Below are 15874 nucleotides of genomic sequence, written 5' to 3' on the forward strand. Positions count from 1 at the left end.
GATGTAACCACTCTGAAAGACAGTGTAGAGTTTTCTCAGGAAACTAAGTATAGATCTGCCATATTACCCAGTTATTCCATTGCTAGGCATATACTCAAATAATTGAAGTTAAGACAAAAATGGACATTCATAAACTGATGTTTATTGCAGCACTATTCGTGATTGCCAAAATATGGAAGCAGCTCAAATGTCCATCAGTGGATGAGTGGATAAGCATAGTTTGGTATACACACATGATGGAATATTATGCAGCTGTAAGACAGAACAAAGACATGGAACATATAATAATACGGATGAATCTTGAGGACATTATGTTGAGTGAAGTTAGCCAGAAACAAAAGGACAGATTCTGTATGATCTCACTAATATGAACTAACATTAATGCACAAACTTTGAGAATTAAAAGCTGATAATATAGGCTACCAGGAGATAGAAAGAGGGAAGAGACCAGGCATTTGATGCTGAAGGACTACAGAATGTTTAGTAGGATTGATTCTATAGATCCAGAAATAGATAGCATAATACTCTGTGATGGTAGCACAATATTGTAAGTACACTGTACAAAGATGTCTGTGAGTAAAGCTGAAAGAAGTGGGATAGGAGAATGTATGACACCAGAGGTAAAGATAGATGCCGAAGACTGGGACTGTATAACTTGGCAAAAACTGGAGTGGCCAATGACTGTTGCTAAATGTACAAACATAAAAATGTTCTCACATGTGGGAGAACAAATGAATGTCAACCATGCAGAGTGTTGAAAAAGGGATGGTATTTGGGAAAAAATATAATCAAAGCAAACTGGAGTCTATGGTCCATAGTAACTTTCCAATATGCTTCCATTAAATGTAACAAAGTCAATATATCAAAGTTAAATGTGTATTAGAGGGGGATATAAGGGAAGAATATGGGATTCTTGGTAGTGGTATTGTTTTCTGTCCTTACTATTATATTGTATTGTATGGGATTTTTCTTATTCTTTTTATTATCTTTTTTATTATCCACCAAAAAAACAGTTTTTCATAATAATCAATATGTTCAAGTGCTGACTGTGGTGATAAATGTACAACTATGTGATGATGCCTTGAACAACTGGTTGCACACTGTGGATGGTTGTATGTTATGTGAATATATCTCTGTAAGACTGTAGGAAAAAATATAAATAAAGGTAAAAGTAAATAAGTACATTGGACAGAGGGATGTACCTATTTACTGTTGATGAGGAGGCAGAATGTTGTATACTTACTGGAGGTCATTGTGGTGGCTCCAGAAGAAGCTAAGTATGTGGGGCTATAAGGCCCTACAACCTCATTATGGGGCATGTATTTGGAAGATCAGAAAGAGACATGAATGGACATTTGCACACTGGTGTTTATGCAGGCAGTATTCGTGATTTTCAACTGATGGACATGGCCTAAGGGTACACTGACTGAGGAACAGAATGGTGAACTGTGGTGTATGCATAAAATGGAATACTGAACAACTATGAGAAGGAGTGAAGTTGTGAGACGTGCACCGAGGTGAATGGATCCTGGAGACAGCATTTTGAGTTAAGTACACAAGAAACAAAGGCAAGCACTATAGTACCTCACCAATATGGACTAACTACAATGTGTAAACTCAGAATTGAATCTTAGAGAACAACCTAACAGGGAAATGATTATTGTAATAATCCCTAGATTGTAAACTCTTACAGCAGTCACATCTATTCCTGAATTTTAATGGCTATCTCCAAACTCTGAGATGTTGATCCCTTGGTGTATAACTTGATTGGATTCTGGAACATTGGGATTCTGTGTGACACCTGAAACTCAGAGCTAGAGCTTGGCAGATATGAATGTCGGTACTAATGCATACAGCAACTGTTAAAAAAAAAAAAAGCTGAAAAAGACCCATACTCATCTGGTTATGACTAGGGCAATCCAGGCCAAAGGGTAAAGTTTGAAACTGACTGTGTGTTAAAACTTCAACTTCCGTGTGAGACAAAGGGAAGAGATGTTTATTTGGTCCAGGATCTATATTTTCTAAACAACATAACTTCTACAGTCAGTTTGTTCAAACACCAGAATTACATGGAACTTAGAAAAGGAAGCGAGATATAGTAGGTTTGTATAGGTTGCAGTGAAATAGCAACACATCCCAAAGTAATTTGGGTGGAGAATAAAAATATATATTTGGTGGCCCCCTGAGGAGCTGTGGGAGGATGCAGTTGTGTTGGACTTCCTCACCTGGATTGATGCTGATATTCTCACAAGCATTGAGGACTGACGGCTTGATATGCTGAGCCCTCTGTCTTGTGGCTCACCCCCGTGAAGCTTTTTACTGCAAAGGAGAGGCTAAACCTGCTTATAATTGTGCCTAAGAGGCTCCCCCTGAGTGCCTCTTTGTTGCTCATATGTGGCCCTCTCTCTCCAACAAGCCACCTTGGCAGGTGATCTCACTGCCCTCCCCCTACCTGGGACCCAACTCCCAGGGGTATAACTCTCCCTGGCAATGCAGGATATGACTCCCAGGGATGAAACTGGACCCGGCATCATGGGATTGAGAACATCTTCTTGACCAAATGGGGGCAGTGAAATGAAATTAAGCTTCAGTGGCTGAGAGATTTCAAATGGAGTTGAGAGGTCACTCTGGTGGACATTCTTATACACTATCCAGATAACACTTTTTAGGTTTTAATGTATTGGAATAGCTAGAAGTAAATACCTGAAACTACCAAACTCCAACCCATAGCCTTGACTCTTGAAGACAGTTGTATAAGAATGTAGATTACAAGGGGTGACATTTGATTGTGAAAACCCTGTGCATCACACTCCCTTTACCCAGTGTACGGATGGATGAATAGAAAAATGGGGACAAAAACTAAATGAAAAATAGGGTGGGATGGGGGGATGATTTTGGTATTCTTTTTTACTTTTATTTTTTATTCTTATTCTGATTCTTTCTGGTGTAAGGAAAATGTTCAAAAATAGATTGAGGTGATGAATGCACAACTACATGATAGTACTATGAACAGTTGATTGTACACCATGGATGATTGCATGGTATGTGAATATATCTCAACAAAACAGAATTAAAAATAAGTATATTTAGAGGGAGTATATATTTTAAGGATATATAGCAAATCACAAGGAAAACAATTTTACCAGCATTTTATTATAGTTTTACGTTAAACCATGGCACAATACCTTCTAGTAAATTTATATGTTTAGTTCTTTTCTTTTAGCTCAAAAGCCAAGTGGATAGTGGCAATGGATAGCAAACAACAGATAGTAACAATAGGTAGAAGCAAATTTCTACTGGAATAAGTCCTACAACTACAACTACGACTACTATTACTGCTGCTACTACTACACTGCTGTTACTTGAAGATGTGTAGTAATGGGTATAGTCTCTTTGTGAGACCGAAAATTCAGGCCTTAAAGTAATCCAACTATATGTGTATTATGGTTGATATTTCTCATTTTTTTGTCATTGTACAACTCTAAGCAGATACCAAAATGATAGCTGTGAAACTGCTTACAATACGAATGTTCTTATGAATGTCTTTTCTAATACAAACACCTCAGAATGCTTCTGAAATATTTCTGGGCAAGCATCCTACACACACACATGCTTCTGGTGTGCATGGTTGGAAAGTGTGTATTATTCCTCTTAGCTTTATGCGTGGTAACATTATCTTTGGTAGGACTGTTAGCAGGAATATACTACATCATTATTCTGAAACCACTTAGGTTAGCGTGATGTCTGGCATTACAGTATCTAATGGAGGTAGATGGTCCTACTTGCTGCCTTACCAGAATTTTACTGTTTATTTTTCAATAATTTAAATAGAACTAATATGAAAGTCTGGTTGTGAAACTCAAAAAGCAGATTGGTATTGGGCTTGGTGTCCCCTCTAGAATATCTTACCTGGGAAGCAGATCAAGAAACAGAGGTTACTAGGTTAGTTTCCTTGAAACGCATTGTCCTCTAGGCACAGAAAATCTAGGTAACAATGATTGTACAATGCTCAAAGCTAAAGTGCTCTAAGCTTTTGTAAAATAACTGAAGGACAAATATACAATCAGCCCTTCTTTCTGCTTTTCTCTTTTCCAAAAAGCTGAAAGTACCATGTGCATAGAACCAGGTAACTTTACTTTAGTGACTCAGTTTCCCTGGTGCTTATACACTGTTATTTTAACTTGACCTTAAGTGATATAACTGGGAAAATAACACTTGTGACTTACCGAACTTAAACACCAAGAATGTTTTTACAGAATATTTCTACAGCTATGAAGATTACACTTTCTACTCTCCATATACTGTCCTAGGCTTTTTGCTTATATAGGAGTCTCTGCTTCTTTGATTCCCTGGAATTCTGCTTAAAGCTCCCTAATTACCTCACTGGACAGAACAGTTGTTTGTCAGTGTTCTCTCTGGTCTCAATCATGGCCTTAAGCGGAAGAGAGATATTAAATCACCTCTCTACTGATTGCCTTGGGCCTTCAATTTCCCTTTCATGTTTGCATATTGCAATCATTTTAATGCAATTATATTAGGAGAGTTTAATCTTTTTATATAAAAAGTATATGTAGTTAGGGAAACCAAAATGTAATCATTGGGGCCAATTTCAGGCAAAACTCATTTTCATTTTACCCATTTTTCACTTGTTTGATGTGTAAATTGAGTACATGGCTGCTTAGCACCAAACACTTGCAGTATAGTCATTCTCTGTAAGAAGCTGGATTTTAGATGCACGATTCCTTAGCTAAGACTCATTCAGTGCTAGGTAATGGAAATGTGCAATCTTTTTAGAGAAACTGAATATTTTAAGGGTGGAGAGAGTGCTTTTTGGAAACAATTCTGGCATATTAGCAACTGAATATAAATAAACTATATATAAGTAAACATAAGTGAAGTAGCATGCATTCATCTTTTTAAATCCATGACAGACAAAACAAACCTTGCACCAGCACAGCCTTTTTTCCATAACCCAACCCAGAAAATAATGGGGTGAAACATTTCACTCTTACACAAGATACCTTTCTCACAACAGTGTACTTAGAAGGAATGTATCATTCAACCAAAGATCTGTTGAGCTGTTTTCATGCTTCAAGGGATTGGTACAATTGCATTTCTCTCAAGGTGGGTCACTTAGTCTTGTACCATATGGTGTTACTTTTGTTTTCCAATGGAGCCCATAAAAAAGATTGATTCCTATCTTTAGTTGTTTTTGCCTTCCTTGCCATATGCAGGGCTGTATAACACGAGCTCTTTCCTTGGTGTCTAGCCTGATGTGTTGCTTGTTGCAGGACTCCAGATACCTCGAAAACTAAATTGCTCCGGTGGCAAGCACCCTGCAATTACTCGAGCTGTAACTACAAAGTCCTAACAAACTGCATTGCTCCCCAGGTGACTTTCTTGTACCTTACTCCTTCTGCTGCCAGGACTCTAGCTGCTCTAGTGATCCAGGACATTGAGAGTGAACACTTCCAGGGGTATTTCTCCTATTTGTAAGCATCTGATCTTGCAAAGCTGATTTATACTTAGTATACTTCATGTGAAGTCAGAGAAATGGGTATCAGAACTCATTAAAGTATTTTGAGAATCTGAGTAGATTCTATCATACCTAATAATGTACTGAACTTCTATCAGAAAATAGCCAATATCTAGCTGAAACAGACATTTAACAAAACAATGTCTATATTTAGGATGTAGACATTCTAAGAAGATAAGGGGAAAGCACATATAAATAATGTATTTTTTAGGAAAATGCTTATGTTTTTATACTTTTTAAAATTGAAAGTCATTTTGTTTATGGTTTTCTGATAAGTTTTCTAAAGTTTATTTAGTCTGGGATTTATTAAACAAATCTTTGTGCAATCAATTATCTAAACTTGTGTTATCCTTTTCAAAAATATTCTATGCAGATAATGGAAAATATAATATATTTCTTGAGGAGGGTACTTTTAGTATCTAAATATACCATTTGACAATTTTAGCAGGTTACATACAGGAATTGTAAGTAAAGCTGCAGTAAATTTTAATTTACATTAATTCATAAACTAAAGTGCTGTATAACTATGTATAGAAGCAGATATTTTGAAAATAAATGCCATATAAGTTTGAGCCAGTTTAAGTAAAGGAATGAAGATGTTAAATATGTAAGAGAATAAATTTTCTCTTAGTTGATTCCTATGATTTTCAGGAGAATTATTTCCTTCTCCTTTTGCCATACTTAAATTATTTGCTGTTTAACCTCCTGTTTCTGCAACATTTTACCCTTTCAGAGAGAATATAAATGTGCATCTTCAAAGGTTGGGAGCATTGGTTGAATTTGTATTGTTTGTGATAATTATAGGCCATATATAAAATGTGTTCACTAAAACAGTAAGGATCTTTGGGAAAAAAAGTCTACTATTAAGATATACACACACATACATCAATATATATTTCAAGAAATCATAAAGTGATCACTGAAATACAGTAACCAGTAAACAACTGACCATCTTAGTCATGGAAGTTCACAGGGTATAGTTCAGGGAAAACGCAGCATCTGGCTGAAAACAGTGATTGACAATTAAAATAAATATTTTGCAACATTAAGTATTGATTGTGGTGCTTTTTTTTTCCTTTTTTGTAATTGCCCTCAAAACCTTCAAAGAATTCAGACCTAAGATGTAATGTGTTTTTTATACCTGTCCATGATATTCTCATAAAAATATTCTAAATACATACTATTGGGTTTATACTGCTTAATTTAATATCAACCTATGTATTAGATCTTGAAAGCTTACTAGTTCTTTTTACCAGTTGAAGAGCCATTTCCATTAATTGGAAATGGAGTGCTTTTTCCTGATCAGCCTGGATCTTTAAAAGTGACATTTTGTGAATATTGTGTAAACCACTCAGCATTGTAAGATTGGAGATGAAAGTAAAATTAATATGATTATTTACTTGATTTAATAAATACTTATTTTATGTAAATTTCTGCATAAAAAAGAGATGGATTTAGGTTTAGAATCATTTATAAATAAGATGAAATTAACAATAAAATGTAGCTTAAAATTCTACATAACAAAACATGTCTCCTGTGAGTCATCTGGCATAACTCAGAACTATGAAATTAACTTGTGATATCATATAGAGAAGGAAACTACCCTGAATAGCCTTTCCTTGTTTTTTTCTTTTCAGCTGGATGCTTTCCTATAAATGAGTACTTAATTGCTTAATTATGCTCTCCATACTTAATCTGGTGCCTGGGCTAATGTTTCCCTATTCTGGCTAAAACTCTGTTACCGTTCTTATTTTAATTGGAGCTTTCTCTTTCAAATAAAATAAATGATAGAATTTGTGACCTTTTAGCTTTGCTTGTAAATGTGCACTTAATAAAAAGTGTGGCTTTTTCTTCTGTTATGACCCACTCAGAAAACATTTTTGAGACAAATAAAGGGAACCTTTAAGTTCATAAAAACTCTGCTTTTGAATATGTGGACCACAAGTTTGGACCGGTTTTGCCTGCCTTATCTCTCTTCTTAGGTGAGACCTTATCCCTCCAACACTTTAATTGAAAACCATAATATTTCCTAATGGTCTACAGTGATTTGTTAAAAATTTCTCAGTATGAACCCATTTTGAATAATACAATATTTTAAATATTATTTTTAAATAGGTTCTTCACATGCAAAAACAATTTTTAATAAAAGAGAACATGGACAGATAACAGGACATTTGAACTTTAGTTCCACATGTTAAAAGCCTGCTCCCATTTAGACTCTCTCAACAGATGTTTTGTGTCCCATCAACCACTCATCTTTTTACAGAAAAAGGAAACAGCCAACAAACTGACAAACAAGCAAGCATCTTTCTTCTTTCTCCACAAGTCATCCATCATGCAAAAAGAAGAGTTGGATCTGATAGTGTGTAATTCAGCACACAGGATCACCCAGTACGCAGAGATGGAGGTGATGGCAGTGGGAGGTACAGTGAAAAGAGCAGGAACAAACCGATGTGTATGTTCTTTCCGTTTCTCTTAATATCTTCCTGGCAAGGAAAGATGACTCAATCTTAAATTTTTAAGGCAGAAATTTAAAAATATAACTACCAAATAATTGCTCATAACTTTAGAAATGAGAGAGCAACTCTATATATCATAACCTCTGCTGTGGTTATTGCCATGGTTTTTAGCATTTTTTTGCCTTGTGGAAGTTATGTAGCACAGGTAACAGCGTAAGACTAATTTCTCATGGCAAGAAAAGAAATAGGCAACAGGGGAACACAGCTGACAAAGCCCCACTATCAAATCCATTCTCTTCTCTTTAAAGAGCAGTTTTTACAGTTCTTTAAAGAAAAGAGAAAGTGAATTTTCACAACTGGGGTTCCCTGGGAAGCTGATTCCAAGACGGAGATTAATGTGTAGAAAGTCTTCTGTAGCGCATATGCTCAATAACCTGTGGATGGGAAGAGAAGGAAGCAGGATTGGGCAGAGGGAAAAGCTAAAGAAAGCCTTAGCTGATTGTGAAGGGAAGTCAAACCGTGAGATGACTATTCAGAATTCTCCACAACTGGGGCGAGAAGGCTGGATACAGGTCACTCTGGGAAAGGTGAGTGATGTTTTTCCTAAGAGTGGTTCCCTTCAGCTGGAGTCCCCAGAGGGGGCTGATAATTGAAAGCTTTCTTCTGGCAACGCTCTAGCAACTGTGGAAATGAACCCTTCATTTGTCAAGTGGGAGCAAGGTGATGCAACACAAAAATAAAACTCCCTTATGTTAGCAAAAGCATTTGAGTTTTTTTTTTCTGATGTTCTTCCTCTCTTTGCTGCTTCCAATCCATCTTGCATTTAGCTGCCTAACATCTTCATTTGTTTATGAACCTACAAGTGCTGCCTACTGCATTTTGTACCAAATTTTACTACTTTAACTCTGTTTTCTCTTTTTGTTTGCCCTTTCCTCTTGTTATAATAAATTTTATCCCATTGCTTTCTCCTCTCAAAAGAAGTACCTGTTATAAAAACAATCATTGCTGCTCACTATACCTGGAATATGGATGCTTATTATGAACTCTCCAACTCTACTCATGCTCTTTCCTTCTTTTGTCTTTCCAAGCTCAGCTTGGTTTGCATATTTTTCCATGAATATAACACAATGAAGTGTTTATGTTTTGTGAATTGCATGGAGTCTTTCTCACCTCAATAGTAAAATCAGTCAGGGCAGAAACTGTGCTTGTCTTTGTTTTCTCTCAGTTTCCAGCAAATTGCTGGGCCTACAGAGGCTGCTTAAAAATATTGGTTACTTATCTGATTGAATTATGTCCCTTATTTTCCAAGGCAACCTATAATGGCTTTGATGTGGTATGTTATGATTTCTTTCTTTGAAGTCCTAGTTGCTTTATATGTTTTTCTCTTAAAAAGAATAGATATTTATCTTCTAGTTATTCGCAAATCTGTCTTACTTCTTCTCCATTCTAATCAACTCAAGGGGAAGATCATGGCTTACAATCTCCTCCTTTTTTTTTTTTTTAATCCTGAGTATCTTGTCAAGTGCTTTTCATGTAGTAGGCATGAATACATGGTCATAAACTGATGAAATGTTAATGAAATTTAAAAGTGAACAGTGAACTGGAAAGGACTATGCTGTTTAGGAGAATGGAAAATGATTCTTCATCATTGCCTTTCTGCCTTAGCTAATCAATTATTGCTCTTTCAGCGGGAAATATATTATTGTCACTGTCATCACGCCACTATCAACACGCCAATGGCACATCTTTTGAAATAAAGAATTTAAAGAATAATATCAGTGATTTTTCTTGGAATGGCCTTAAATTATTGATCAACTGAGGCTGGCTCAATGCCCAGCTAACTTGAGATAGACCACTTAGGCAAATTTGTAATAGATGTCCTGTGTGAATTCACCATTCCCCTTGTTCTTTTAACATTTCCTAACTGCAGTCATATTCTATAAAGCTTTTTGTATCTATAGATTAAAAATTAATACTGTAAAAAACTATTTTTCTTTTTGTTAAATAGTGAAACTACCATGACTTCCCATGCATACATGTAAATCATTCTCATCTCCTCCAAGATTTTCCTCATAAACACAATTTTCTGTTAAAGTCATCATTTAACCCCCAAATTTCTAATCTGATACAGTGTTAATATGATGCATGAATTAATATATTTGAGGACAAAGAAGATAAAAGATCATTTATTTTAAGAAATTCACTCAAGGAAATGAAGACTTGGGTTTGGTGTTATAATTAACTCATTTTCAACTCCTGATTATTTTTTTCTATTCTTTTTCTATCTATTATAGCTGTAATTTATGCTCATTATACTAGTATAAAAAGTATGGACATGACAAGCACCATATATAATAAGAAAGGAGAAAATATAAGAAATATAGAAAGTAGGAAGAATAATCAAAATGATCCTAGGCCCTCCCACTCAGGTAGAAGCCTCAACCACATGTTAGGTCTTTTTTTTCTTTTTTTCCTAAGAAAAGGTTTTTTTTTGGCACATATTTTAATTTTCTTGTTTATTGAATTACGTAGCTTTGAAATTCTTGACTTATACAAAGTGAAAGAGAATCTTTTCCTCTGACATAAGAGCATTTAAGAAATTGCCTGAACTCAAAGATGTGAAGAATGGGTTCAAACTCCCAGGGTTGTAAATCCCCCTGGCAACATGAGACATGACTCCTAGGGATGAGTCTGTACCCAGCCTCGTAGGAATGAAAAAGTCTTCTGGACCAAAAGGGGGAAGAGAAATGGAACAAAATAAAGTTTCAGTGGCTGAGAGATTTCAAATGGAGATGAGAGCTCATTCTGGAGGTTATTCTTATGTATTATATAGATATCCCTTTTTAGTTTTTAGTGTATTAGAATAGCTGGAAGGAAATACCTAAAACTGTTGAACTGAAATCTAGTATCCTTGATTCTTAAAGATTGTATTTCTATATAGCTTATACAGTGTGACTGTGTTATTGTGAAAACCTTATGGCTCACATTCCCTTTATCCAGTGTATGGACTGATGAGTAGAAAAATGAGGACAAAAATTAAATGAATAATAGGGAGTTGGCTGGGTATGGGATATTTGGGGTGTTCTTTTTTTTCTTTTATTTTTATTCTTATTCTTATTTTTTGGAGTAATGAAAATGTTCAAAAATTGATTGTAGTGATGAATGCACAACTATATGATGATACTGTGAACTGTTGTACACTTTGGATGATTGTATGGTATGTAAATAGATATCAATAAAATTTAATTATAAAAAAGGAATGGGTCCAAAGCTAAAATGTGGTCAAACTAGTTGAAATTTCTGCATAAATAAAAAGGGAAAGGCAATGTAAGGGACAATATAATCCTGTACGCATGTCAGGTAGATGGCATAAATAGCCCTGATTACAATTGTTCACTCTTCCCTCAAAACGTGCCCAGTGCCATATAACTTCATATAGCTTTATAGTTCCATCTTTACATGGGTTTGATTATTGGACTACATTTGGCTAATGAAATGAGATGGAAGTGATGGTGTCTCAGTTCTAATCCAAGATCTCAAGAGGCCTTGAGTGTCTTTGCTTCCTCTCTTGTACTTCCTCCATTACTATAAAAACATGCCTGTGCTAGTTGCTGGAGGATAAGGGTGACCCGATGAGCAAGGTAGAGTTGCCCCAGTTGTCCCAGCAGACACTCAGGCATGTAAATTACCTCAGCCAAGACCAAAGGTCTCCAATCCATGTCTATCCTTATTTGCTGATCCACAGATTCTTGTGCTAAATAAATGATTATCATTGTATACCACAGATGCCCTGGGAATGTTTTTTTATGCAACATTTTTGTGACAATAGATACTGTTGAACTGCTATGGGGGAATATAATTATGACCCATTGCCATCCCTCAGGGACAGGATTTAACTCTCAGAATAACTGAATTACTGGAAATGCTTACAATGGAGTTTAGCCTGTCTGCTGAGTACACATTCTCACTTGAAAAGTGGTTAAGTCACATAAAATTGTACAGAACTCCTAAAGGTTCACTGGAACCTGTCCTCTAAGAGCTGAAACTCTAGAGTAGAAGTCTTCAAATTTTTTACTGCATACTCCTAAAATAATTTGGAAAAACTAGGCAAATCTTCTCATATCTCATATTTTAAAGCTGGCATCTACACTTCTTTATCCTCATGTTAAGAAATGTATTTCTGTGCTTGCTTCGGCAGCACGTATACTAAAATTGGGAAAAGAGAAGATTATCATGGCCTTTGCAAAAAGATGATACACAAATTCATGAAGCATTCCATATTTTTTGATACTGAAGGAGTACAGAATGTTCAACAGGATTGATTGTATAGATCCAGAAATGGACAGCACAATACTGTGTGATGGTAGCACAATATTGTAAGTTCACTGAACAAAGTTGAGTGTGAACATGGTTGAAAGAGGAAGACTGAGGGCATGTATGACACCAAAAGGAAAGATAGAGGATAAAGACTGGGACTATATAACTTAGTGAAACCTAGAGTGGTGATGGTGATTAAGTGTACTAATATAAGAATGTTTTTAAATGAGGGAGAACAAATGAATGTCAACATTAACAAGGTGTTGAAATTGGAATGGTATAGGGGAAAAAATAACAATGAATGCAAACTAGACTATACAGTTAACAGTAACAGTTAAGATACTTCCATTAATTGTAACAAAGGCAATATACCAAAGTTTAATATCAATAAGAGGGGATATAAGGGAGGGGTACAGGATTCTTAGTGTTGTCATTGTTGTCTGACATTTTTATTTTATTTTATTTTAGTTTTTTTCTTTTATTCTCCATTTTTTTTTCTCCCTTTCCTCTTTTTTTGTAGAAGAAATGGAAATGTCCTCATATAAATTGTGGTGGAGAATGCATAAATATGTGATTATACCAGGAACCATTGATTGTTTAATAAACATGGATTGCATGGTGTGTGAATAAAACTATTTAAAAAATAAACAGAGGGATGCAACTGCTGGAGAAAATGTGGAGAGAGTGATATACCCATTCACTGTTGGTGGGGAAGCAGAATGGTGCAGCCCATCTGAAGGGCAGTTTGGTGGTTCCACAGGAAGCTAAGCATGGGGTTGCCATATGGCCCTGCAACTCCGTTATTCGGTATATACTTGGAAGAACTGAGAGTAGGGGCATGAATTGACATTTGCACACTGGTGTTTGTGGTGGCAGTGTTCATGATTTGTAATGGATGGAGGTGGCCTAAGGGTAAATTGACTGATAAATGGAATGGTGAACTGTAGTATATGGATACAATGGAATATTGAGCAGCTGTAAGAAGGAATAAATTTGTGAGGCATACAACTAGGTGAATGGAACTTGAAGTCAGTACGTTGAGTGAAATAAGCCAGAAATGAAAAGATAAACATTATAACAACTCACTAATATGGACTAACTATAATGTACAAGCTCTGAGAAATGACCCTGAGAGCACAGGTTATCAGGGGAAGGCTTATTGTAAAGAATCCTAGATTGTAAGCTCTTATAGCACTCACATCTATTCCTGAGTTGTAATGGTTATTTCTAAATTCTGAGATTCTGAGCTGGTCAGACCTGCTCATCGGGTTTCTGTGTGTCACCTGAGACTCAGAGTCAGAGTTCGGCAGCTATCAACATCAGCATTACACATACAGCAACTGTTAAAGAAGCTGAAAAAGAGATGGGACTTTAATTAGAAATATGAACAAAATGGACTTTGTTAGAATTAAGGTAAATCAGACTAAAGGGTAAAGGATGATATTGACTGTGTTTTAAAACTTCAACTTCTGTGTGAGACCAAAGGAAAAGATGTGTATTTGGTGCAAAATCTATATTTTCTGTAGCACACTATATATGGTCAGTTTATTCAAACACCATAATTACATGGAAACTTGAACAGGGAGTGAGATCTGGTTGGTATACTGTGAAGCCCTGGTATGTCCCAGTGTAATTTGGTTAGAGAATAAAAAAGTATTTGCAAAGCCCTCTTGAGGGACGGGGGAAAATGTGGAAATATTAAGCTTCCCTACCTGTGGAATTCCTGATATTCTCACAAGCACTGGGGACTACTAATTTAGAAGGCTAAGCCCTTGATCTTGGGGCTTGCCCTTATGAAGTGTGTTACTACAAAGGAGAGGCTAAGCCTACTTATAATTGTGCCTAAGAGTTACACCCAGAGAAACTCTTTTGTTACTCAGATGTGGCCTGTCTCTCTAAGCCAATTTGGCAGGCGGACTCACTGCCCTACCCCCTAAGTGGGACATGACTCCCAGAGGTGTGAATCTCCCTGGCAATGTGGGACATGACTCCCAGGGATGAGCCTGGACTTGGCATCATGAGATTGAGAAAGACTTCTTGACCAAAAGGTGGAAAAGAAATGAAACAAAATAAAGTTTCAGTTGCTGAGAGATTTCAAATGGAGTCGAGGGATCATTCTGAAGGTTATTCTTATGCATTATATGGATATCTCTTTTTAGTTTTCAGTGTATTAGAATAGCCAGAAGGGAATACCTGAAACTGTTGAACTGCAATCCACTAGCCTTGATTCTTGAACATGACTGTATTACTATATAGCTTTTATGGTGTGACCATGTGATTGTGAAAACCTTGTGGCTCACACTCCCTCTATCCAGTGTATGCACAGATGAGTAAAAAAAAATGGGGATAAAAAGTAAATGAATAATAGGGAAGGATTGGTGGTATGAGATGTTTTGGGTGTTCCTTTTTACTTCTATTTTCTTTTATTCTTTTTTGGAGTAATGAAAATTTTCAAAAATTGATTGTGGTGGTTAATGCACAGCTATATGATGATTGTGTGAGCAATCAATTGTACACTTTGGATGACTATGTGGTGTGTGAATATATCTTAATAAAAATGCATAAAAAAGAAATGTATTTCTTATTAGGAGATATAAAATATTTGACATCTTGTTTTTAAAAGTGAAATAAATTAAAGATTGATAATAGTAGGAATACATATTTTACATATTTAATAAATTCAGCCTTATTTATATCATTGGGTAAAGCAAATCTTAAAAAAAAATATGTTTTGTCTAATTAAACCTGCAGGATTTAGTAGTCTTGTAAAAAATACAAAACATCACATTTTAAAGAATATATATAAATAATTTATGCTTTGCCTGTTCTGAATTTGGTCTTTAAACATGGGCCAAAATATCCATTTCTAACATAAAACTCTACGTGTATGTTTGGATTGATGTGTGCTCTCTCTGTGTGTTTATGTGTGTTTCTAAAGAGAAGAAAGATTTAAAGGTTTAAGATTTTGATACCTTTGATTAATGATTAAAAGAGGATATCTTATAATCAATATTTAAATATATCCCAATGTTTGGCGTCCTGGAGTTGTTTTTTTTTTTTTTTTTTTTTTTTTTAGCTCTTTGGTTAATTCACATGATTAAGATTAAGATTAGTGATAAGGGAGTTTGCCTGATTTGTGCAAAGTGGGGAACTGATCATTTGAATTTAGATTAGTTCTCAGATCAACTTGAAGAAAGTCATATATAGATGTAAGAAGCTGGAAATCAATTGTGCATGCCAACCCCTTAGAAATTCTTAATGTGCCCTAGGTTGAAAATATCTGCTTGAGAAAAGGCAAAAATAGCAGCAGCACTCTTCCTTAAACACAAAGGTCATTCAATAAAATTGACTGAGTGACTCTGCAGACAATTAACACAGGCAAGGTAGTAGGTGATTAGGTGCTAAAATAAGCAATCCATGCAATTTAGTGCTGAGGAATTCAGCAAAAAGAGATAGAAGCATGTAGAGGTGCAATCTAGCACGTCAGATAAAAAAACATACCATCACATGCTGAAATGCTTGAATTCATCTCTAAATGTTCCATCGTTATGATATAAAAAGC

The 15874-nt window shown here is 35.6% G+C and overlaps 1 non-coding gene across 1 annotated transcript; it reads left to right on the forward strand.

Moving 5' to 3' along the window:
• Positions 1 to 12177: 12177 nt before the first annotated feature.
• On the forward strand, positions 12178 to 12280 carry LOC119533553. The gene has a single exon (XR_005216679.1). It is a non-coding gene; the product is annotated as a U6 spliceosomal RNA (small nuclear RNA).
• The last annotated feature ends 3594 nt before the right edge of the window (positions 12281 to 15874 follow it).

This window comes from Choloepus didactylus, chromosome 4 (genome assembly GCF_015220235.1).
Source record: "Choloepus didactylus isolate mChoDid1 chromosome 4, mChoDid1.pri, whole genome shotgun sequence".
Classification (NCBI taxonomy): domain Eukaryota; kingdom Metazoa; phylum Chordata; class Mammalia; order Pilosa; family Megalonychidae; genus Choloepus; species Choloepus didactylus.